The sequence below is a fragment of the Pteropus alecto genome, unplaced genomic scaffold (assembly GCF_000325575.1).
Source record: "Pteropus alecto unplaced genomic scaffold, ASM32557v1 scaffold146, whole genome shotgun sequence".
In the NCBI taxonomy this organism is placed as follows: Eukaryota; Metazoa; Chordata; class Mammalia; order Chiroptera; family Pteropodidae; genus Pteropus; species Pteropus alecto.
In genome coordinates, this window is record NW_006442107.1 from 19,765,388 (window position 1) to 19,791,390 (window position 26,003).

The 26,003-nt window shown below is 34.5% G+C and overlaps 1 protein-coding gene and 1 pseudogene across 2 annotated transcripts in view; one reads left to right on the forward strand and one right to left on the reverse strand.

Moving 5' to 3' along the window:
- CDH2 (cadherin 2) overlaps positions 1–26,003 on the forward strand; it is a 194,784-nt gene that overhangs the window by 57,413 nt on the left and 111,368 nt on the right. The gene's annotated exons all lie outside the window — the stretch shown is intronic.
- LOC112469381 lies at positions 12,419–12,537 on the reverse strand (annotated as a pseudogene).

Sequence of the window (26,003 nt, forward strand, 5' to 3'; positions counted from 1 at the left end):
ATTACTTCATGGAAGTAAAAGTTATTGGATATTAAAAGGGGACCAAATGAGCACTACAATGAAGTCTTAAGAAACTGTTTTCTCTCCATACCAACCTGAAAATTTATTTTAAGAGTGTTTGAAGCTTTAGTGAAATTTTATATGAACTTCACAGCCTTTTGCTGAATCTATCACCTTGGTGACTCCTTCAAAGAAATTTGAGTGTGGCCTTTTCATTGGCCATTTGGTGTCCTCTCTGCTAAGGGCAGCTCTGAGTGCTTTTTTGCTCATTAAGATCATGGTGTGGAATTCTGCAGGCGGAGACATCACTAACCCATTTCAGGACAGTGAATGCAGAAAGCAGGTTTTATTTTGGTTTGTTGAATGTGTCTGTGGCGTGGAGCTGAAATATGAAACAAACCAGCTCTGGAGACATAGCATCTTGCATTCACAGTGGCAGAGATTAGATGAGTGGTTGGGTAGTGACATAGACATGATTCATGCTCTATCTACTGATGATGAAACTTTCCAAATACTTTCAGGGTACTGATAGTACATTTCTAAACTGCTAAATATATCCAACTCTTAACGGCTAATTGTCCATTAGGCTCATTTTCTGTTACCCTTAAATGCTAAGGTCAACCTGTCCTCCTAGTTTTGTAGATTTAAAAAATATGTATGTGTGGCAGAGGCTAGGAAATAAAATATGTAAAAAATAAGTGTACCCTTGTAAAACTTGATTAGCTTAAAATTTTGTAAATAATCATTGTAAAAGCATTTAAGTTATATACACTTTATTCTCATTATTTACTCTTGTTCGGCTTGGAAAAGAGTCATAGAACTTTAGGTCTGGAAAAAAAACTTCAGAGTCTATCTCCAACTCTTGATCTTTCCATGTTGCATATTAGTAAACTGGATTTAAAGAAAGTAAACATCTTTATTTTTTTTTAAGTCTCCATGGTAATGGGTAGCATAGATTAAACCAAAATATGAATCTCTGACATTTAAGTTTAGTGTTATTTCTGCCTGCATTTGACACTTCTCACTCAAACAGATTCAGGCAGATCAAGACATCTGAGAATTCAAGGGTTTTAATTTCAAAGAAATACCACCTGCTTCTTTGACCTGAATTACTTCATTTATAAAATGATAGGTCTTAGATGATTCCTAAGATTCTTTCACTCACACAAATTATAGCACAGTTATTTCGTTTTTAAATGTAGACAGTGTTATTAGCTCAAATACATATGTTTCCAATCTTTTAAAAAAAACACTTTTATTTCAAGGTTATGTTAAGTAACATTCAAAATCCAGATGAAACCAGAGAGAAAAGAGGAAATGTGAGATTTCATTGTCGGGGTGGGGGCAAGGAACACATATACACGTGGGCATCCAACTCAAAAGCTCTGACACGTCTCCATCTAGGTCAGCAGGCGGGCTCCAAGAGGAAGGGTGAGGCTGAGGCCAAACTACGAGGCTTTCAGATTCGATAATAGAAGTCCTGCTCTGTTGTTTCCTTCCCTGGCAGTAATTGTCTTGCCTGTTTTCAAGGCCTGTAACTAGGCCAGGCGAGCCACTGAAGGTCAGCCTTGGGAGTTGATAGCAGACTTGATATGAACTCTCTTCCCTCACAACGCTAAGCCAGGAGGCCCACCTTCCATGACTGGTCAGACTATCAGCTCATCATCTTTCTTTATCATCCTCTTGTATTTCTCTGCCAAACTAACTCAGTTCAGCTTGATTTGCCTTAAGTCCTGCCTCTTCTATGAAATAGATTATGGAGACATTGTGGCTTGGTGAAGAGAAGCTACAATTTGGAGAACAGCAATTTGGGTTCTGTAGCCAGCCTTGTCCTATGCAACTGGATACTCTTGGCCAAGTCTGGCCTCTTCTCTCTGGCTTCAGGTTCAACTGCAGCCTACTTGGGCATCTTTCTCCTTTAAACTCTGCTGCAGTAAATAGCACATTTACATTAGCACTAATGTCATACATTTATGTCATGTTCATCTCTTCTTTTGACAACAGAAAGGCATCCTCAGTCTACCTTTAGTTCCTCAATAGCACGTGCAGTCAGCCCTCTGTACTTGTGGGTTCTGCATCCATGAATTCAACCAATGCAGAACGAAAATATTTTTTTAAATGTTATCTTATTGCCAATGTGTACTATGTATAGGCCTAGAATAGTTGAGTCTGTACTGAACACGTACAGACTTTTTTCTTGTCATTATTCCCTAAACAGTGCAGTATAACAAGTATTTACATAGAGCTTATATTATATTAGATATTATAAGTAACCTAGAGATGATATAAAGTATATGGGATGATATGAGTAGATTATGTGCAAATACTACACCATTTTATGTAAGGGACTTGAGCATCTGGGGGTTTTGGTTTCTGAGGAGGGTCCTGGAACCAATAACCTGCAAATACCGAGGGACAAGTATATATTCATTGTGCCTCTTCTAGTAACTCCTGCTGATGCTTAGGTGGGGCGGCCCAATAGCTTGCAGAGCAGATTCATTGTTTTAGGATTGGGGAACAAAGGCAAAGGTTTATTCTCAAGAAATAATTGATGCAGTGAAGGAATGCGGCTGATAGAGGTCTCATATAGGGAAACACTGTTTGTTGGCCTTTGTCTGGAACTAAAACAAAGCAGAATTAACCCGAGGACAGTGCTACACGGTGGAGATAGCAGCAGAGGTCTCCGTGTGTAATTAGTACAGTGTGAACAGGTTCTCGTTTTTTATGTTAATATGGGCAAGACCAAGTTCATAATTCAGAAAGAGAATAAACTCCCAAGTGTGTCAGGTTCATCGCTTTTCGCCTCTTATCGCAAGAAAGGACATCGTATGACTCTGTGTTTGTATACTCTTGCCATAACAGTTCTTCCTATGAAAAATAATTTTCTCCAAAAGTATGGTATGAAAGTTCTTGACTTATCATTCAAAACGGAAGAAAATAACATTTGTTTTTGAAAATACTGTTTTGGCGTATGAACGGGGAATTAACAACCCCCATGAGTGTTGGCACTAGTTAAATGCTTTTAACAATAATATAGATACATAATTTCATAAACTGTTAAAAAAAATAATAAATTTCCTGTTCAGATTACCTAGCCATTGAAGGTTTTTTGTTGTTGTTGTTGTCATCCCCCCGCCCGAGTTTCATATTCCGAAATACTAGGGAAAAGTGACAATCATAAGATTTTGACACCAGTCATTTATGAAATCACCTGGAAGCTAAGATTTGGTTGTGTTGTGAATGATGTTGAAATTTGCAATTGTAAATCATTCCCCAGTTTTTGAGACTAACAGTCCAAAGTGTCTTATTTGTGTGATCAGTCCATATCTGGCCTCTCATGCTTTGCTTATTATTATACGCAGAAGGAGCCATGACCAAAGAGTTCCTTCCACTTTAAGTTTTCATTATGCTCAATGAACCTTTCTCCTTAAATCCTTCATGAACTATGTCAGGAGATGGATAACACTGGTCTTTACTTCTAAATATGTAGGGATTCATAGGGACCCCCATACACACACACTTAAAATTGAATGATGTTTTACTTTTTATTTGTTTGTCGTTTCTTTGTAAATTAGTAAAACTGTTCTCTGTCCTAACAGTGATAAAAATTAAAAGAAAAGGAAAAGGCTACTTTGGGCCACAGGCCAGTCTACCAAAATGTATTTATTCTGCCTCATAGGAATCTTGTTTCTATGGACTGTTTTCTTAATTTGTATCAGTATTTCAACAATGAACTTTCTCTTTGGCTCCTAGCTCCGGAAATAGGAGTTTATAGATACATATTTATGTTATTAGCAATCTAATTATTCTCCCATTGCATCTGGCCATGGTTCAGATGCTGGTTTAATAAGATTAATCACATTGCTTTTAGTACTGGAGAAGATGCTGTAGTGTTGTCAGAGCATTATTTAATGTTCAGCACAAACAAAGCCTACTGAAGTATGACTGGATGTTGGTTTCATTTTTCTGCATTTCTTGACTGGTCAGGTAAAGTTAATTCTAAGACTGTGAGGAAAAAGAGGGAAACTTTTTGTTGCTGTTTAGATATTACTGCTACATCTAGGTAAAGTTAAGAAATTGGGAAAAGCCGTTATCTTCTACCTGTGACCTGGTTTTATTTAAAGTGCCTCTGATGTTTTTGAGTTCACATCAATAGAAATTGGCTAGTTAAAATCTTCTGATGTCTTCTGCCTAATGCAAAATATTATCATTGAAAAACTGGAATTTATAACTTTGTAATTGAGGTTTGCGTGTTTCTGGCATGCATAAATGCATTTTGAGGACTTAGAATAAACTTGATTTTCTGAAAGTCCTCATTGGATGGCTGGTGTGTTTGACTTTTAAAGGGACACAAATGTGTCTTTGAGCAGCTGCTTGATTAAAAGCTGAGCCCCAGTCTGTCAGGGTGAATTAGAATTGCCCAGGACTCAAGTGTGATTGCATTTCACTTATTTGCTCTCTCAACAGATGGATCTATTTCTTTGAATATTTGCAGTTTGTCCTTCAACGATGACTAGATATGTACCAATGACTGTAGATTCCATTGACCAGAAGGAGTTAATGATGCTTTTAAGTAGATAGATATGTTTCCCATAGTAATTTTAAAATTTATGGATCAAATAAGCAACTGAGAGATTTTAGCACTTTTTTCAGATCTTTAGAAGTTGTCTCAAAAGTCTGGTCAAAAGAAAACGAGCCATTTATCTTTCCAGGGGTTTCTGCACCCTCTCAACAGGTACATGTTAATGGGATAAGCAAGAGAGGTTTTCACTCTTGAAACCTGCAGGCTGTCAAATGGGGGGTGGGAATGGAAAGGTTATTACTTCCTCTGTCTACCAGGTTTTATTGTGGAAACTGTTCACCAGATAATTGAGTTAAATTTGTAGCAGAGGGGAAGATTTGTATTGTAAACAAGAAAGTTCTTTGAAGATAAATCATGTCAATCTCTGTTGCAAGGATGCTGGAAGAAACCTTTATTTTCTTTCTCCTTAATGGCATGGAGTGGGAAGGTGTTTTTCTTTCTCCCTCCCCCCTTTTTCTTCCCTTTTGCTAGACTACAAAGTGTTAGTGAGTCTGGAAGGTGATAATTAGTAGTCTTCAACTGATTTTTTTTTTTTTTTTTTTGCAAGCTGGCTAATTAAAATGCATAAAAACTTTCACTTTTTTTTTCTAAAGAGAAACATACTTCTTTTGACAGCTGCCTCTCTGACCTTCTGCAGTCTTCCCTGCCACTCTCTTTGTTTTATTGACTGCTTCTTTATATATAATCGGGAAGAACTCTAATATACTTCTTTGTAACTCTTAATATTAGGGGAATGAGTCTTGTAAATGCAAGATTTGTACCAATATTTTATCAGTATTATAGCATACATATTGTATTCCTATTAAGTCATTTATTCAGTTCGTCTAGTTTTTTGCACTGACTTTTTCCTATTTAGCCTTGTGTAATTTTAAATGCCTTGGGTATTACTGTTCCTACAGTCCTCTGTGTTGCAGCCAATTCAGTGGTTTCTGTGTTAATTAATATGCATACCACCTCTCATTTCAGTCTTTACTATCACACACCAAGAAACAACTAATTTTTCAACATTTTAAACAGAGTATCTGTAGGTATTGAGCATGAGGTGTTGTAGATTTAGGTTCATGTTTTGGTTTTAGGTGTCTTGATTCAGATAACATATTATACGCTAATTTTTATAAGACATTAATATAGTAAATGTACTAAGTAGTACATTCTACTTTTCCTCCTTTTAATTGTCAAACTTGTGGGCGTTTTCAGCTTTACTGTTTTCAGGTTTGTTATCACCTAAGAAAATATTTGTTGTGGAATTAGTAATGAATGCTTAGTTTAGGGTGTGTATATGTGTGTGTGTGTGTGCGTTTTCTAATCAGTGCCGTACTGGGTTGCCTCTTTATACATAATTTTGATTTTTGTTTTTATATTCAAAATAATTTTAGCTAAACATTAGTGTAACTAGATAAACCGAAAAAAATCTCATGCTACCTGTGATATAAATAATACAATTAGAGATGCTAAATCAAAATTATAAATTATTTTAAGGACTTGAATTTGATTTTTTTAATAAAAAATATAGATTTTTAAATAAAAAAATAAATACCATAAATATAGGAAAATAGTTAAAAAGAATAAGTAAGCAAGAAACAAGAGTCTGTGAAATGGGAGAGGCTTTAAAATTCAGAAAGAGACGAGTAAGTAGTTCATCTTGTGGATTCCCTCATTGTTTCGTAGTTATATGTTACATGATTTTTAAAAAATCATATCTATAAATTTATACCTGTCGTGGGTAATTTCTGTAGTTTTTTTTTCCTTTCTCAGCTGGAAAAATAAGTTTAACCACCTGTCTTGGAGGGAATAAAACTTGGTACCTTGATGCCCATCAGATGTGTATAACACTTTCCTGTCCCACATTTGCTAATGGTAACTGACTGCTGGCAGGAAATAAAAATTTTCAAGAATTTCACATTTAAAATCTCAGCAGAGAACTTGTGATTAAGCCCTGTGAGTGAAGGATAATCATGAGGATAGTATTAAAGAGAATGTATGCTACTCATTTTCCATCTACTGCAACTTCTAGTTATTGCTTTAACATTAAATCTTCAATTAACTCATCCATGTAGTAGAGTGTTGGGTTTTTTTCTTCTTGGTTAATTAACTCATGTAGGGGTTAACCAGGGATCTATTTACATTCAAGCTTTATTTTTTAAAACTCTTTATAAAATGTATTACTTTAGCTGTTAAAACATCATTATTAACATCATTATTGAATGTGATTATATTTTTGATTAAGGACCATGCATTGACCTGGATGAATAATTTTTTGAATTTGAATTTTCATCATAGAGTTCCATGACATAGGCCATGCCCCGAAAGTTAGAGGAGAATGAAAAATTTTATTTAATAATTGATATAAACTTCTGTTGTCAGATTTAACTTTTCTTCTAAAATTGGAATAAAAAATAATTCTAAACTTTAAATATGTATAATTGATGAGTTCATTTTAATTAAGACTTTACTGAATTTCTTCTTATAAAAAGCTTATTTTGAAAAAGAAGGAATTTGGAAGTATTCCAGAGCTCTGATAAATTTATAGTTAATAATTTCTTCATTCAGATTTTTTTGATTGGCATGTGATCCCTATGTCGTGTTCTGAAATATCCAAAATCACAACATCTTGATAGAGTCTGCTCTATTTTTGAATTGTTTTAAATAGTAACTTTAGGATTTGCATTAATCGAAAAGTACCTTGTCATAACATTTGCTTTGTGTCATGAAAGGTTATCTATATTTGGAAGTAACATTTTGGTAAAAGGAAGATTATGGAATATTTATGAACTTTATCTCTTACAGATTCATAGGTTATTAGAGCAGGATGGAACTTTGGAGCTTTTCAACCACAACCTTCTTAGTTTACAGTTGAAGGAAATGAAGTCCAGAGAGATTAAATGACTTACCCAAGGACACACAGCTAAAGAGTAGTATAAGGATTATAATCCTGGACTCCTGGCCCCAAGTCAAGTATTTTTACCATGGAAAATTCTTTCTAATAACTGTAAGACAACTTTTCCAAAAAATCATGCTGTGAACCTGGAAAAGGAGTGAATTTTAAGTGTACTTCATTATGGTGAATTAGCTTTCGTGTGTGTATATATGTAGATGTTTAGTTAATTAAATTTTTTCCTATTCAAGTATGTTTAATTCAATTCATTTATAAGAATGAGGATAATTTTACTTGGATGAGGATAATTTTACTTTTCTTATGATCCAATTTTAAGACTATTGATCCTAATAACAGCTGCATAAGATAATGTAAAGGAATAGGAATACTATGTAAAACACTTAATTTAATTCTTGCATTACTTCATGTTTTTTAAAAAATATGGGAAGGGAGATGAAAATTAAATACCATCTGTTAATGACCCTTGATTTCAAGATACCATCAGTTATAATCTCAACTTTCATGTAACCAAATTCTATGTATAGAACAAATATCTGTGTACTTTTAATTACTTTTTAGTTAATTTCTTCATAAGCAAATGTTTTGAGAACTTTTTGATGAATATGTATGATAAATATTACACACTCATAATATTTGATACAGAAACAACAGAAACTATTCATAACTTTATTTATAATCTCCCTTCATTATAAATGTGTTTAAGTAACCAAAATCAATAATATAACCAACTGGAACTAACACCGATTGTTTTATTGGAGAGACAGATAGAATAATGCCACAGCCAGTTGGCATCAACAGAGTGCTTCAAGAACTCCATGTCACTGGCCACGGCTGGTAGAGTTTGCCAGAAAAAGTGCTGTTCCACATTCTCCTGGGCCATTGGTATTTATGGTTTGCAACTTATTTTCATATTAGAGCCAAAAATGTTTTTTGGTTATATGTAAGTATATGATAATAAGAGTTTATCAGTTGGGCTTACGACCCTTACTTATATCACTTCACTTATTAAGTAACTAGTAGAAACGGGGTGTTCTTTCTAGGCAAATAATGTTTTAATGATTCTAATAAGCTCTGCTCTATGTCTGTATGTATTTTTCCTGACTGACTAAAATTTACACCCAATTTTTTTTTTATAATCTGAAAACCAGTTTCAGTTGCAGTGTTAGGGATTCTTAGGTATTTAGCATTGCCACTATATGCTTATAGTCTGTTTTATTACTTTATGTTTCCTTCTAATTTCCATTTTAGTTCCTCAGATAAGTAATTTGGGGCCATTACCCCCAACCCTTGCCACCTTGCCTACAAGTAAGCCAAATAAATGAGACTTCTAATGATTAATTCACTCCAAACCACAAGATATGTTTTAAGATTTTCTATATTTAATATATATTATGTGCCTAAACTCTTGACTTAAAAAGGCAAGGGAATAATGCACATGTTCACTTAAAAACAAATAATCTGCTCTGCAATTGCTCTTCTCCAGAGTACCAGCTACTGTCAGTTACTATTGGGTACTCAATGTGGAAATGGGCCTCTTGTCCTGTAGAGGGTCTACTGTCTTGATTGCAGAGTTAGATATACAGAACCAGAAAGCAAGGACATTGGTTTGTGCTACTAAACTCTGTGTTTCTAGGTAGGATAAACAAACAAACAAACAAAACATTTCAAGAAATGATTTTGCAAAGATGAATTAGAATACCCAGACTGTGCTCGAAATTTTCATTTCTTAATTCTTTAGGCATTTTGCAGTCAATCGATTCCAAACACTTGGGATTTCATTTCTCCATTTAGTAGAGTAAAAAATAACTTTTTTTTTTCTACTAAAATTAACTGATGATTTCTTGGTTTATAGAAAATATAGACATTTCCCCCAAAGAGAGAGAGGAATCACTTATTTTTGCTCTGTCTTCTAACTGGAAAACTAAGACACAGTCCAGTTTAATGGCAGAGGGTTTCAGTTCCATGGTAATGGTAGTTGGCCTTGGGAAATGAGAACATGCTTTAGCGTCTCATCCTCATTCACTCTTGAGCAGTTTGAGAAATAGGAAGATAACCAGTTGAAAATGGAGGGGTCAGGGAAAAACGGAAACAGGTGTACAAGTGGCTCATTTTGGCTTTAATGGGATATTCACAATGGCCAAAGTAGGGAGTCTTTGTAAAGTCATTATTTTACTTTCATGTATTTGGGATTCTTCTTAAGCAGCCAAGGAAATTAGAAACCTTTTCATGCTTAGGGTGAATTTTTGTAATCTATTTGTGCACTTCAAGCTATGCACTTTAGTTTCGTGGATTCCAGAAAAGTTTATTATTGTAATTCAATCAATTCTCTCTCCTTTTAAAACTCTGAATCCCCAAGAACTGTTATTTCAGGCCAACATAATATTTTACTCAAATTAAATTGCACATAGGTATTAAAATAAGCTGGGTGACATTAAATTTCCAAATGTGTTAGGGTGTATTTGTTTATAAATCACAGGTGTGGTTACAGTCAAGTCTCCAGGTGGCTTTTGGAGAAGTACGTTAATAGGTTCCTGTTAAAGAAATGCATACAGGTGCAGATGACTTTGAAGGACAGGAAAATTTACCACTACCCTCATTATGGTAGATGAAAAATAAGTTGTGTGTAGTCAGGAAGGTCACATAAATAGCCACAGAGGTCATATGACACTGCTAGGGAGGTAGAATTTATTTGAGTAGTCTAAATTTGTTGAACACAGGAAGCTCTGAAATACTTGGAACAAAAGTTTGGATATAAAATAAGGTATTAAGTAGGAAGCAAACTACCAAGGTATTTTAGGTACCATATAACTGGAAAGTGATTTAAATCACGAGCATTAATTCTAGTCATAGAAATAGCTATGTTAGCTAAAATATGTTAGGTAAAATATGTTTTGCTTTCCCAAATCATTGTGCACAGTGGTTGGTCACTTCTCAACTGGGGGTTGAGGTCCTAGAATGTTTGTGTTGAGATCAGAAATGACATATGATGTGCCACATATAATATGATACTAATACTTGTTAGCAAACTTTTCAAAAATTCCCTCTTTTAAAGTATTTATTTGAGTGAATTCCAGTTTACCCCTCTTCACACTGTTTGTCTCATTCACCTTCATTCAAACCTTCTTGCTCAATGGGACAGATTGGGACAAACCTTCAGCTCGTTAGTTGGCACATGTCATTGCCATGTGGTGGCCTATTGTGTTATCTTCTCAAATTGACTGTACTAACTGTAGAAGTTCTAATAATTGTAGTCATTTAAGTTCCAACAAAAAGTTTTTAAGTTCTTGAAACTTTGGGAAAATGTGTACATGAGTAGTATTAGATTCTCTCATGGTTGAAAAATCTGCCAAGCTAGACTGCAGACCACAAAGAATTTGTGCCCTATACCAGGTTTGAAAAAACTCAGGACCCCCTCTGGCTTGCTCATATATACCATAGTGGTATTAGAAAGCGTTCTTCAGAGGAACAGAACCAATGGGAAGGATGGACACACATACATACACACACACACGATTTATTTTAAGGAATTGGCTCACGTGATTATGGAGGCTGACAGCTCTCAAGATCGGCAGGATGAGTCAGCAAGCTGGTGACCTAGGAGAACTGATGGTGTAGTTGTAGCCCCAAGGCCTTCAGGCTCAAGGCCCAGGGAAAGGTGATGTTTCATTTAAAGTCCAAAAGCAGGAAAAGGTTGATATCATAGTTCAAAAGCAGTCAGGCAGGAGGAATTCTTTTATACTCAGTGGAGAGTCAGCCTTTTTGTTCTAGCCAGGCCTTCAACTGATTAGATGAGGCTCATCCACATTAAGAAGGGCAATCTGCTTTGCTCAGTCTGCCTATTTAAATGTCAATTTCATCCAGAAAACACTCTCACAGAAACACCCAGAGTAATGTTTGACCAAACACTTGGGCACCCTGTAGTTCAGTAAATAAGACACATAAAATTAACCATCACACATGATATCTGTATAGTGGCCAAGAAAGTACTTTACAAACATCAGTGCTCAGTAAAATATTGATGGATGGATGGTGTTGGATGTATGGATAAAGGAATGAATGTTCATCACAGAACTTAAAGAATCATAAGTTTCTATTTTGTAAATCTAGGAATACTTCTGTTTTTGTTGGATAAACATCCATAATTTCACAGATGTTTGTTTCAAATATAGTATTCTTTGACCTTTGTGTTTAACATATGGGCCAAGCTGATGGTTATTCCTACGTTTGAATGTACTCAAAAATGCTCAAAAAGATCTAAACTTTTTCTCCGAAATTGTGCATCTTTTTACTTGCTATTTGCTCCCTTTTTAATATCACACTGCCTGTCAGTTTTTCTTATAATTCCGTAGGCTCTTTTTCTTATCAGGGTAGTATTTCATATTTACATTTGATTTTGTCTTTATTTTTTATTTATATTTAGTATTTATCTTCTCTTCACCCTAATTCATTTGGTTTTGGTTTGGTTCTGCCTTTAATAAACTTTATAGTGGCTTCTTACCAATTGTCTTTGTTTTTACTATGTAAATAATAACTTTTAAGATTTTAATTGATATAAAAGTGTTAGATGAAATCTTAGAAATGATAATAACCTTATTCATGTGACTTCAAACATTAAAAAATGAGATACAACATGAATGTTTTGAAAGTGAATTATATATTCTGTAAATAACTTGAGTTTATTTTCTCTTAATCTGGCATTTTCTCCATAGAATTATAGAATTGACCTGCATTCCTTTTAGTTCCATGGAGTAGATACTGCCAATATTTAAGGGACGTGGTTAATTTTGAATAACTCCTAATATTACAAAATACTTAACAGTGTAAGATAGTTCTTTTTTTTTTTTTTTATTTTATTTATTTTTAGGCGAGGCAACCCTTGGTTGACCTCACAGATTGCAAGGACCTTGTCAGCTTACAATCCTTTATTTTTTTATTTTTTACACCTACAGCACCTGGTCTTCCTAGGTGGTCTCCTATCCAAGTACTAACCAGGCCCGACCCTGCTTAGCTTCTGAAATCAGATGGGATTGAGCTTGTTCAGGATAGCATGGCCGTAGACAAGATAGTTCTTAAAATATGATGAAAACACTGTAATTTAAAGGATTTTGTTAGAAATAGTTTTCTCCCTTTAATCAAAAAGTTAGTGCTATTGCTGTAGAAAATTTGAATAGATAATCGTGTAATTTTAATGATAAATTAAAAGTTTGAAATATTATAAGTTTGATAAGTATTAATATTGAAGTATGATAAGATTACTTTGAAACAGATGAGCAAAAAGATGAAAATAAATATCTACTGTAACAGACCTACTTGGCTGCCACGTGGAGAGACTTCTGTTCCTAGATTAGTTATGTTCACCTAGTTCTTCCCTATGATTGTGTATATGTACAGTCACCCTCATTATTCATGTGAATTCACCTAGTCTCTAAAATTTATTCATAGCCCCAAAATCAGCACTTGCGGCTCTTTCAAGGTCATTTGTGGACACGTGCAAAACACGACAATTTGAGTCACCTAGCACACACCATCCAAGCAGATTTTGAACAAAGCAACACTGTGCTTTCTTGTTTAGTTCTTATACTATAAACAAGTGTCCTTTTTTGCAGTCTGTTCAGTGCCACGTTTTAACATTTTTGTGCTTTGTGTTTGTAATTCCGTTGTTAAAAATGGTTCACAAGCATAGTACTGAAATGTCGTCTAGTATTTCTAAGTGTGAGAAGGTTGAGATTTGCATTTTGGAGAAAATATGTGTTTTAGGTAAGCCTAGTTCAGGCATGAGCTATATTGCAGTTGGCTGAGAATTCAATGTTAATGAGTTAACTAAATATATTGAATAAGGTGTCTTTAAACAGAATCACATACAAGGTTATAATATATATTGACCGGTTGACAAAAATGTTGTGACCAGAGTTCTTGCAGGACCCTAGCTCTGTATTTCTTCTAGAAGCTAATTATTTGCTAAATCAGTGTTTGAAGCAAATTTGTAGAACGTAACGACCTTGAATAACAAGAATCAACTTTAATTTTTTTCTTTTTTCAAAAATTGAGTTCCACTGTACGTTTGTGCATTTTTCTTTAATGGTATACTTTGAATATTTTCCTGTCTCAATAAATATTCCTTAATATATTTTTAATGTCCATGTAGCAATACAGCATACAGATGGGCTGTCAATTTATTTAATGGAAATCCTTTTATAGAACATTTTCTAGCATGCCCACCCAAAGTTTTGCTATTACATGCAGTTCTGGAATAAATATTCTTTTAACTTAATCTTTATCACATCCATGATTATGTTCTTAGAATAAGTTTTGTGCAAATAAAATTTTTAGAACACGAAATGTGCAAAGTGAGTCTTTTGCTGTTTGCAGGATTCCTTTGTGATCTTTTATCTTCTTTTCTAGATAAAAGGAAATTAATAAAAAGCTATCAATTTTTATCAAATTTTGAAAACCTTTATAGTAGTATAAGAAAATTATAAAAGTGGTTTTTATCTCATTTCAGTGGCCATTTGTAGTAAATAAGTTTTAATGTGTTTAAGTTGCAATGCAGTGTATTTTAGATATGGAGAGAATTGAAGATTAGATAAGAGTAACTTTCAGAAACTGTTAGAGTATTGTATTTAACCCCTTTTTTTAATTGATAAAGTCAAAGCCCGGTTTTTCTATTTTATTGTGAATTCAGTTTGTTTTTAAAAGAACAAAACTGCACAGCTTTATTTTCATCTGAATATTGTAACCCATAGTATAGAGAAGAACCTATACTGTTTACCTCTGTTTCCAACCCCTCTTTGGTTTCTTTTTCCTAGCTTTGTTTCAGATATCTAAATTCAGGAAACACCAGTCACACATCTATTCTTTGTAGAGGCAGATGCAGAAGGCAAGAAGAGGTACCATTTTCATCCAGCAAGTCAGAGCAGGTCCTCTAAGACTGCTACAAAGATCCTGATTAATACTTCTGGAGAAATCTAAGCAGAATGCATTGGAAATACAGATGTCAGAGCAGATATTACTTTCGCTATGAGAATTGGTGGCTGAAAAAGGCAGCATGTGCGCTAGACATTGAAAGATGACATGTTCATGGGAAAAATTAATGCTATAAATTTGCATACCTCTACACTGGCAAATTTTTAATTTTGCATATGATCTTTTACAAGTAGGGAGAGTGTCTAGCTTATCATTTATTTTAAGCATTGCTGCTACAAGAGAGGAAATTGTTGATTCATGCTATTTAATTCTTATTTACAAAGTACATGTGACATTTCATAGTTTGTACATTTCTAAACAAATTTCTTGTTTTTTTTCTGCAGTGCCTTTGTGATCATAAATTACTGAATACATAATATCAGATTGTTAATAATTTGTTAACATTCTTCCCTAATTGGATCATTTTGGATTTCGTTCCACTTTTTGATTACTACGGATAGTGCCAAATGAACAACTTAATGATTCTATCGCTTTTTACTTTTTGTGGGATATTTTTAGAGTATCTATTCCTAGGAGTGGAATTATTTGGAATTGCTTTATTGCTTTTGTTGTGTATTTCATATTGCTTTCCAAAAATGTGTTGCAAATTAATAGTATTCCCTACAATACTTACCCATGATTATGTGTTATATGTACTAAAAATAAAAAGAGAATCCTGCTTTCTTAGCAGTCATAAAATAGCATCTCAAGGTTGCTTTAATTTACATATCTTTGATTACTAGCAAGGATCGATATTTTTTTAATAGTATTTGCTATTGAAATTTTGTCTTGTGTTAAGTCTTTGTTCATAATTTTTACCCAGACACTTGCCTAAGAGAGCTTTTTCTTTGCCACAATTAAGGTCATTCCATTCTTTATGGAGTTATTCCAAATTAAATATATTTTTATGTATGTAAAGTTTAAAATCTATAACACGTACCTTGAAAGACCAGTATAGAGGGAATAAGCATTTCATGTTAATGGTTGTCACTTGGATCCAGACACTTTAAGTAATAAAAACATGTCTGAATCACTCTCATAATGACCTGTGAAAGAAGCCGGATTAGTACAAAATGTCTAATTCTCAAATAGTTTATTTTCTGAGGATGGAATACACCTAGTAATTCACAGTCATAACCTCTTCATAACAATTCATTCATCCCTCTTCTGTGTTGTTATTGTACCTGGTGTATGCAAGCCATTGTGGAACTTAATACAGTGCGTTGTATTTCTTTTTTACTTATCAATGTTCCCTCCTCAAGATGCTTCCTAAGGAATGGAAAGCCAAAGTCAGATTCTTTTTTTTTTTTTTTTTTTTAATTCCTCATGCACAACACATAGCTGTGCAATCACTCCTAAGTTTGTTTATTCATTCAGCAAGCATTTGTTGCAGTCTCGCCATTGTGGAACTTAATACAGTGCGTTGTAATTCTTTTTTACTTATCAATGTTCCCTCCTCAGGATGCTTCCTAAGGAATGGAAAGCCATAGTCAGATTCTTTTTTTTTTTTTTTTTTTTAATTCCTCATGCACAACACATAGCTGTGCAATCACTCCTAAGTTTGTTTATTCATTCAGCAAGCATTTGTTGCAGTCTGAATGCTGTCCTAAGCTTTATTGGGCATGAAATAAATAAAGATGATAAAGGTCCCTGAAGTCTGGCCAGATCATTTACAGGAGGGAAAATCCTGGGTCCCTGAGTAATTGACAGAGTGTGAAGTCTGATTTTAGAGCTTAGAATGGTCTTTAAGTACTAAAATATATGAGTTGAGACCCACTATTAAAGCGTCAGTGATCAGGAAAAATGAAAGTAGAATTGGAAAAAATATGTAATAGCATATTATAAGCTTTTTAAAGGTTATTTTCCCAAATTTGATAGATTTTTAGTTAAATTGGTGTGGTCAACTGTAAAGCCCCATCCTCATTTGTTAAAAACTTTAAGTCAGAAATGTTGTATTTAGAGCTATTAAAACTCCTTGAGATATTCAGATAGTTGAGATAGTTAAGAAAACTGAACCTCGATGCAGTTGTGACTTTCTTCAGACTAGCTGAGGTTTTTCTGTTTGGTTGGTTTTTTGGTTTTTGAAAAGAAAACATTTCAAAAATATGGAAGGATATATTTCTTCATAAATATGGTGAGGAACTTTATTCATCTCTTTGCAAATTTGAGCCTAAGAGTTTTTAATCAGATGCATGCATAATTTAGATTCGCTCATACTTGGGTTGTGAGAGTGTAATCAGTTGGCCTTGAGAGCAGTCTGTACTTACACTCTGTCCCATGTCTCTTCAACATATATGTATCTCCAAAAAGGCTTCATGGCCCTGGGAACTGTGGTATTTCTTACACTTGTATATTCTTTTGCTCTTTACAAAGTAAGATTGGAATTTACTTTTGGGGTTCAGTTATGGTCCTCTTAGTGACAAAGACATGCACAAATTACTACTGGGTTTTGAGTTTTAGTTTTTCAGTATAATTTCTAATTGTAAAATAATGAAATAGAATATGTCAAGGAAATTGTATAAATTATGCAACTGGCTGGCAGTAATAGTGTTCTTCACAATATTTTATCTGAACTTTATGGTCAAGTGTTCTATTGTTTTTGTGAACAATGCAGTTTTCTTTTCTTACTTTGCTTAGACTTTAAAAGATAAAGACTTATCGATCTTAATCACACCAGACAAAGCTAACATAGTGGCCTCCGTATGGGATTAGAGTGGTATAAAGGGTAGAAAGAAACCTTTAAAACTATGTTATCTAGTCACTGAATTCTAAAAACTTTATTTTGGAAACTCTTTCAACTAAGATGAGGTTTCAGGGGCAAGAAACTCACCTACATCTTCTAACTTGGGCTTTGTTTTTTGATCTGAGTCAGAGGTTTTAATTCCCAAGTACTTTTTAAGGGAGTATTTGATTTCCCTGAAATTCCAAATTTTGTGCGTATGTGTATTTTCTTTTTCTGAAGAAAGAGGATCATAGTATCATCGACAGTGATCTCAAAGGTGTTTTTGAACAAAAAGAAGATGAGGAGAACCGTTGCCCCAAAGTTTGATGTAGTACCTGCTAGATTATGGTCACTTATGAAATGGTGAACAATTTTATTGTCACACTATCTTTTTGAACGAGACTTTCAGAATGACAGAAGTGATAGTTCACTGTTACCTACCTTTGTAATTTGCTCAATAATGTGAAAAATATTCAAATTCATTGGTTGTCTTTGGAAAGAGCATATAGATGTAAGGAGATGGCTTAAATATAGGACCTAGGTTTGAATACTGACTGATTCCACTTACTTGTCAAGAAAATTTCTTTTTAATGGACCTCATCTTTCACTATTAAAATGAGGGGGGTAAATGTGAAGATATCTATAATTCTTCTGTAATTCCATTTGCTTTATGTAATAAAATTAGAAATAATTTTTTACCTTAGTGTACTATACATGTATTTAAAAAGATACTGAATTGAAAGAAGTTCTTTCATTATGAAGTATATTGGTCAACCCATGCTAAAATGTGATTTGATACTATCCCTGAATGCGGGTGTTGTCTTGCTGTGGTTTCTTCAAAAATATGTTCTCTAATAAACTAATATATGTTAGGATTTTCAATTGCTTAGTTTTTGTGGAGCTTTTACAATTTTTGTGGGGGTTTTTTGGTTGTTTTTTTCTCTTCTGATTAATATTTATTTTTCTAAAAATGGGGCCTATGAAGGAATTTTGATAATTGGCTTAAATAATTTACACTGGCTTTTCGAGTGTTAATGAGCAATATTTATGTGTCACAACTGTTCCTCTGACTTACCTATATTTTATTTTATAATAATCATTTCAAATTTATACTCAAAAGTAAACCCTAACTTTAAAAAATGCTACAATGAGACCATGGCTAGCACTAAGTGTTGTTGATTTGGCATCATGGCCAGTAATTTCTCTGACTGTCCCACAGTTTTTTTTTTCCATATCCTTGGAGATGAAGAAACAGTATCGGCTGAGAACATTAGACATTTTAGAGCCATGTGGAAATGAAGTGTTAATTTTTGGTTAGTGGGGATGGCACAGGCCGAATTTTCCCCTCAAACTTCATGTTGAAGTTCTAACCTACAGAACCTTTAAAAATGACTGTGTTTGGAGATAAGGTCTTTACAGAGGTAATTAAGTCAAAATGTGATCTTCAGGGTGGGCCCTAATCCAGTACGTAAGACCTAATAAGGACACAGACACACCCAGAGGGAAAACCGTGTGAGGAAACAGGGAGAATCGCAAGCTCAAGAGAGAGGCTTCAGAAGAAACCAGCCCTGCCAACATCCTGATCTCAGACTTCCAATCTCCGGAATTGTCAGAAAATGTATTCCTGTTGTTTAAGCCATCCGGTCTCTGGTCCTCTGTTATGGCAGCCACCAGGCAAACTAATGCAGGGGGCCTTGTTTGAAGAGTGATTAAAATAGCTTATTTAATCAAATGAAAATATATAAATCTATCATTTTTTTCTTTGGAAACAAAGTTTTTATTAATGTCTCTTTCTCATAATACCTTTGAGGGTATCCTAAAGCCACTGATATTTTGTTAATTAATTTTTCAATGGCAGTTTCCTTCAAATAGCAGATCAATAGGTTTTCTTTAAAGGATATTTTTCTGTGAAGCTTCAGGAAACCTATACTTTGAAAAATAATTTGAGTTAATCATTAGGATTAATCGCTTCATTCCCATCAAAATATTGTATATTTTCTTTGATGGTAAGAGAAATTAATGAGTTTTTTTTCCCCATCACTTTACAAAAACATTTTGAAAGAATTGTCAAATGTTTGCCAGAAAGACTGAAGGACAAAGTCTACTGGCTAACTGAACTAAAGGGAATTAAACCCAATTAGTTACAGCATAGGTGAAAGACATTTAAGTATCAGGGGGTGTTTTTCATTTTCTTTTTATTTCTCAAAGTAATTTAAGAATAGTAGGGGAAAATGAGGGAAAGAAAGAGGAAGTATGGTTTTATCACCTTTGCTCTTATTTTTGTTTATGACCCCTAACGTCAATTTCTAGTAGAGAAAAAAAAGCCTTTGAAATTATATAGGTATTACAGAAACTAGTACTCAAGTTTATTTCTTCTTTTGGCTTCATATCAGAGTATATCTAGATCCTTTCATTTTTATAACTTTGTCCTGAAAAATATGTGAACATCAGCCTATCCAATTAAATGTAAAATCAATGTAAACTGCCCAAAGAACTAACATATTGGGTATTAGTTTGTAGAGACAAATGCTTTTTCAGTCTTCTTGTGATGCTACCACTATTGGATCTAGAAATTTAAGGCTTAATCTCTATTATCTAAGTGTTCTAGTTGTAAGCAGAGTGAAAAGGAATAAAAATACTTTTTTGTTCCCTTCCCAAACCAGAAAGATCCATGTTGCATTAGAAATACTATACTGGTTTCTGGGTATTTTTAGGCCATGATAGATATAACATTCTACAGTACAATAAAAGGAAATTTGTCTTTTGCCTTGAAGTTATATTTTAGCTTTCATTAAATTCTTATCTACTGTAAGATTGGAAGGAAGAAAGCATTTATAGCATTTCCAAGAGTTTGCTGGAATGCAGTAGAAGATACTCTAAATAGTGTACCTAGGGTTTCCTTGTGAATTTTGTAGGTGACGGAGAAATGTACTCTTTGAGAGGAAGGTTGTGGGTGGTACCGAAGCAGATGTTTGTAGATGCTACCTCAATGGAAGCCAGTAGTCTTCAGTGTTATCAAGTCAGTGATATTGCTAGCCAGTAGTACGACCTTGGGAAGATGGTTCGGTCATTTCTGGCCTTTAACTGGTCAATAATGAGTGACTGAAAGAGGAGATAGATGAAGTTTTAGTTTCCTAATTTTAAGAGGCCTCAGAATTGTTGCCCAGTACATAAATCCATGCCAGTTAACCCCACACATTTGCCACTGTTCTTAAAATTAGTTTAGATATTATTAAGATTAGTGTCATCTGCATGTATTTAAAAGCATACTGAATTCAAAGTAGTTCTTTCATTATGCAGTATATTAGTCATATTAAAAAGTAATTACTAATATGCAGGAGTGAATCCACAGAGTTCTGTTTTTGTGTGGTTTTGTTTTGTTTATAAATTAAAAATTAGTGATTGTATTCAAAAAGAAGAAGAACAGCCAGACTAATTGGTATCCAAGACTCTTATAGCTGTGGCATTCAGTAATTTTTTGAAGTATGCTAACTATACTTCAGTTTCTCATCCCTGAAACCTCAAAGATTTACTAAAATGATATAATCAGAGTTTGTAACAGCACAATTTACAGTGGTTTTTGAAGATTCTCTGTCTGCCAAATGTGGATCTAAAGTGTGGAGACAGAACTCCATTAGGATGGGAATCAGCTGTCTTGTTACCAGCTATATTCCTGGCAACTTTCATATACCTTTAGGTAGTATGTGTCCAATAATATTTGTGTCTGAATATATCTCTTAGAATAAGGCCTGGTAAGAGTACTAATCATATTTTTAGCTAACCTTACTTCCTCCAATCTTTCTTTAGAAAAAAGGTTATACGTATAGTATAACCAAACAGGAAATCTATAATTAAATATAAACATTTGCTTTAGGAAAGATTATTGGATTTGAACAAAATTGTAGTTGAAGTTGTTTTAAACTACTTAAATAATTTGAGAACATTTAAAATATGACTCTACAGACTATGAATTTATATGCAGCCTTTTGGGGAAAAGAGATTTTGAAAAACTAGATACTCCTATATAGAGAGAGACACAACCATTTAAAACTTTTCTTACATCTAGAAAATGATATTCACTATAATAATTAAAATGTGAAGATTATATATATTTATAATGTGAAGAAATGTATACTTTCTCAGTTATGAATTAATATTATTGTTTGATTTTTACTGTGGTAGTTATAACTAGAAGGACTTTCATTGTGTTTCTGACTCCTTTATTTGAGGTTCTAAATAAAACCTTTTTTTCCAGAACTTTGTCGGTTCATGGTGTCCTACTCTGGTTTAGAGTAAAAGAACTTTGTTTTGCGTTTAGGTTTTTATGCAGTTTGTTTCTAACTATTCTTTATTATAAAAGTTTTCTAAAGTGTAGTTTTGAATGTCAAGGGAACATACTTCCGCTCTGTGGCCATGTTCCTTTTTTCTTTTCTATGTATGTTCAGTTATGAGAAAGAACAAATGAATAAAACTAAGTCATAGGTGTTTAGGTTTTTATTTATTTACAAAGCTCTTCTAGAATAGTTATTTTATAACTTATACTTAAGTATAACAATCTAAATGTTAATTTTTTTTTAAGTCAGCTTTGTTTTCTCTTTGAATTTTCACTGTGGTCTTTACTTGACAGCTGGCATAAAACTAGTGCTTTGTCTCACAGTACTCAGTATCTGCTTCCACTCATTTGTCACATGCACTGCTTTGTGTCATTGTTATCTTTTGGTAAGTACAGACGGCCCCAAGTTTAGAAACACTCAACTTGTTGAGAAGATAGCTGCCAAGGAACACTCCTCACCAACACTGTGGGGAGCCCTTCCCCACCACTAGGGGAGCTATTGGCACCGGAAACCTTACTCTCATCTCTGCCCACTTGGGGAGGTACCCAGCTCACCAGATCCTCTGGGACACCTACACCCAAGATATTTCCTTCTGCCTCACTCTCAGTGTCCAGCGTCCACATGCCTTCAAGTGCATGAGATGGAAGGCAGTGTCGTGAGATTCCTCAAGCTATTAATTTGCTCTAGATTAGAAAGGATTCTCTGAGCTAGCTAGGAAATGTTCCTATGATTTGCAATTTATATTTGGAAAAAACTGGGGTTCAAGTGTCAGATTTATAAATTAATTTTCAGATGCCTTTGCATATTCAGGTCTTCTTATGTGTGTCTTATTTCTGATACTAGATTTTCAGTCTCATTGCTCCAAGACAATTGTTTAAAAAGTGCTTCTAGTGATTTTTATTTATATACTCAAAAATGTAGTTTATTTTTTAAGTACCAGTCTATCCCTCCACTCTCCCCCTAAAAAAGAAAAAAAAAATTTACTCTGATATGAAACAGTCTATATCTTTAACCCATTTTTGTCAATTTAGCATTATAAATTAGTTGCTTCTTACTCATTAAACCTAATTAATCAAGGTAATATTTAATATTCTCTGACTCACTGTCTGGTTTAATATTTTCACCAGAGTGTCATTTTTCTACTTTGACAGATCAAATATATCTATTGAGGAGCTTATATTCATACACTTTACCTTCTATCCTCTCTGAGGAGGAGAAAAAAATGAGAGAAACCAGTAAAATCTGAGTATGTGCAGCCCAGATTCGCCTGCCCTTCTGGGTAACACAGCTATAATTTCCCTGTCTCAAAGCTCCCAACATGAAAGTTTGGTCAGCATTATTTTTTGTTTTCTTTTCTTTTTGTTTTTGTTTTTAAGACTGGAACAGAGGAGAAAAATGTATTTCAGCAGATGATGACAGCGAAGTGGTCTTGCCACACTTTTTAAAGTATAACAATATTATATCAAGAGAATATAGATTTGGGTATTGAGGTATTTGAGGTGTAGAGAGAAAATATTTTGTTCTTAACCCAGTGTCATAAAAAAGATTGGGTGAAGAGAGTCCCAGGAGTGAAAACCCAGTGTGTCGAAATGGTGTCATTGTATGAGGGCATGATGCCAGTGATGCTCAGACTCTGTGGCTTGTTTGTGTTGGCATGTGGCATATATAGAGGGCATTTAAAAATACTCTGGCATGTGAGAAAGTGAGAAGATGCTTTTAATATTTTAACCTGGTTTCTGATTCTGCTAAAACATGTGCTCTTGTTTCTTTAGGCAGGCTTGTTGTATTTACATCATTCCATCTTTGTCCCTCCCATGGTGTGGAGAGAACAGCTTTATGCTTTACCATGCTTCTCTTCACAAGATGCACAGCCCTTTTTGTGCTTTGCATCAAACTTGTCTTTCATCCTGTCTTTTGTATCTTTTGCAAGGAAATTGATCTCATAAAGAATGCTATCAAATTCATCAACTGGCAAAAGATATCATTTCAAAGTATAAGGAAGAGACATAAAAAGGATGCAATCGTAAGCTTGACTGTTTCAACAGAGCTGCTTAGCAGAAAATATGAAATCTGCTTGCATGCCATTAAATCACTCTGGGCATAACTAGCCAAAGAATTTCACAATGTGGATAACCTCCAGCCCTCTGACTGTATGCAAAGTAGGAGGACTGAATAAGAGCATTGTATTATAAAACCTTAAACTGGAGGGAGACTAAAAAGCCCAATCGTGCTGGTTATTTTGGACATCCAAATGCTGTCTAAGAGAAAAGAACTCATTATGACTCAGTTCCGTTAATTAGACGTAAATTACCGTCTTTTGTCTGATACAAATGAAGGTGAAGGGAACTCTGCAAGACCAGAGGATGCAGAAATTCTAATGAGATGAGAGCATGGGCTGGGAAAGGGACTGAATACAAGGAGCCATTCAACTGGAGGCAAGCCCCTAGTGTGGCTTGTGTATGAGCAAAAAGCAAAAACATACATTTGTAATTGTGCAGATTCTTAAACTATTTAGAATCATGGTCAATGTCTCCACAGAGCTCAGAGGGTCCTGATTTTGACAGGATGTGAGGCTGACCCAGGAAATTTGCTCCTCTTTTCTGTTCTTGATTACACTCTGAAGATTTTTGTTGTGTACACAGCCTGTTCTCAGTGAGAGACAAAAGGCCTCAAAAGTGGATGAATTATAAGTAAATCGACCTTTTACCTAAAAACAATAAAAGCTTAATAGACAAAGGAAATTAGCAAAGTTTGACCAGGAGACTTTAAGGAATTAAACAGAAGTAGAAGAATTATTTAAGCATAACAATAACTGAAGAATTATAGAATTCTGATGTTGGAAAGGACAGTAGGGTAATTCTAGAACTGAAAAAGCTACTTCATTAGGCTAAGAAAATAGTAACCCCATTAATCCTGTCTTTAGAAATGTACAAACACATTTTCTTAATTGCATCAACTTCTCAATTGCAAACCAGGTTATTCCAGAGTAAATTTAGTCTTACTGTTAACTGTCTGCTAGAAAGTTGAACTCTCCATTGTGTTATGCAGAAATTAACATGGTCTCAAAGGTCCTACAGTCTGGTCGCTAAATGTCATTAGTTTCTAAAACAAGTTTATAAGACAGTGGTGAACATGCTTCCAGGTGGATAAGAGTTTTATTCTCCTTTTGAAATGAGTGTAGTAGGAGTTTATAACCTGTGTCCTATGGCATTTACTATCATGTTCTTACTTCACATGATCCAAATACTAATTTTATAGGAAATTTTAATATTAGAAGTAGTTAATCATTTCATTCATTCAACACATTAAGCTCGTACTAAGTCCCAAACACATTATTACATGATAGGAATTCAAGGATTAGTATGACCCCAGTGCTGAGAAAAGGGATAAGAATACAGGATGAAATTTAGAAGAAACCCCCCTCAGAAGTTTAACTTTGAGATATCCACAAACATAACAACATCAGTCAGTGCCAAACAAATCATTGAACATGGTTTTCTGAAGAAGAGGTTCTATCTAGGCTAATATGTCCAGTTCTGGAAGCCACCAGTAGGGTGTTGTTTGTTGATACCATGTGGTAATGGATAAAATCATACAAGGTGAGTGAGAAGTGCCATGACATGGGAATGATGTCCTAGAAATTAGGATTTAAGGAGCGGATGGAAATTTAGGAACATGAGATGGAAAATCAAGTCTGTCTAGAGAAGTGGGTGGGAAGAGTCGAATGCAGCGTTGTGGTTGCTGGGTAGGGAACTGTCTGTTTTCAGGTTTGAGTCGTGGGTTGCCCGTCTCTATCAATATGTGTGATTTGTGTGTGTTGGGGGGGGGAGGGTTGCCAAGTAAAGCTGAGAAGTATATTAAGATAAGGCCTGGGGAGAAAAATGGCCATTTTTGAACAAGTTTATGGCCTGCGTACAAGAAAATGTAAAGAGAGAAGTTGAAAAAAGGAAGGGAGATGGCCCACCTATGCCTCTAGGTGAAGTCAAGTTCAAAGACACATTGCAGTTGGAAGGCTAACCAAGAACAGGAAGAGGACTTCCAACTGGAGTCCTGGAGTTAGGAATGGGTGTGGATGTCTATAGGTTGGTAGGTAGACGAGTGGGAATTGAACTTTGACCATGGCTGATGGCCTCCATCTTCTCAAGAAAGACGTGGTCCAGGGAAATGAAGTCATCTGTAGATTGGGTCAGAAACTAGTAAAGTTTCAGTACAGTCTCTGAATGGAAGAAAGAGGTGTAACAAGGATGACAACAAAAATATTATGGCTATTAGTTACCCAATTAGAACTCAAGGCATGCACTGGAGGAGATGTATAGCTGCAAGAGTTTTGTCCAGAAACTCAAGTCTCTGCGACTGAATGAGAGCTGGTGCTTTGCTATATTGATCCCAATTTTGAGGTTTTGCTGGATGGATGAGGTTGAAGGATCAGGCCAATGTGGTACAATTGGTTCACTGGCCAATAAGCTAGTAAGGGTGGCCTAGGGCTTACATATGTTGACTGTGATG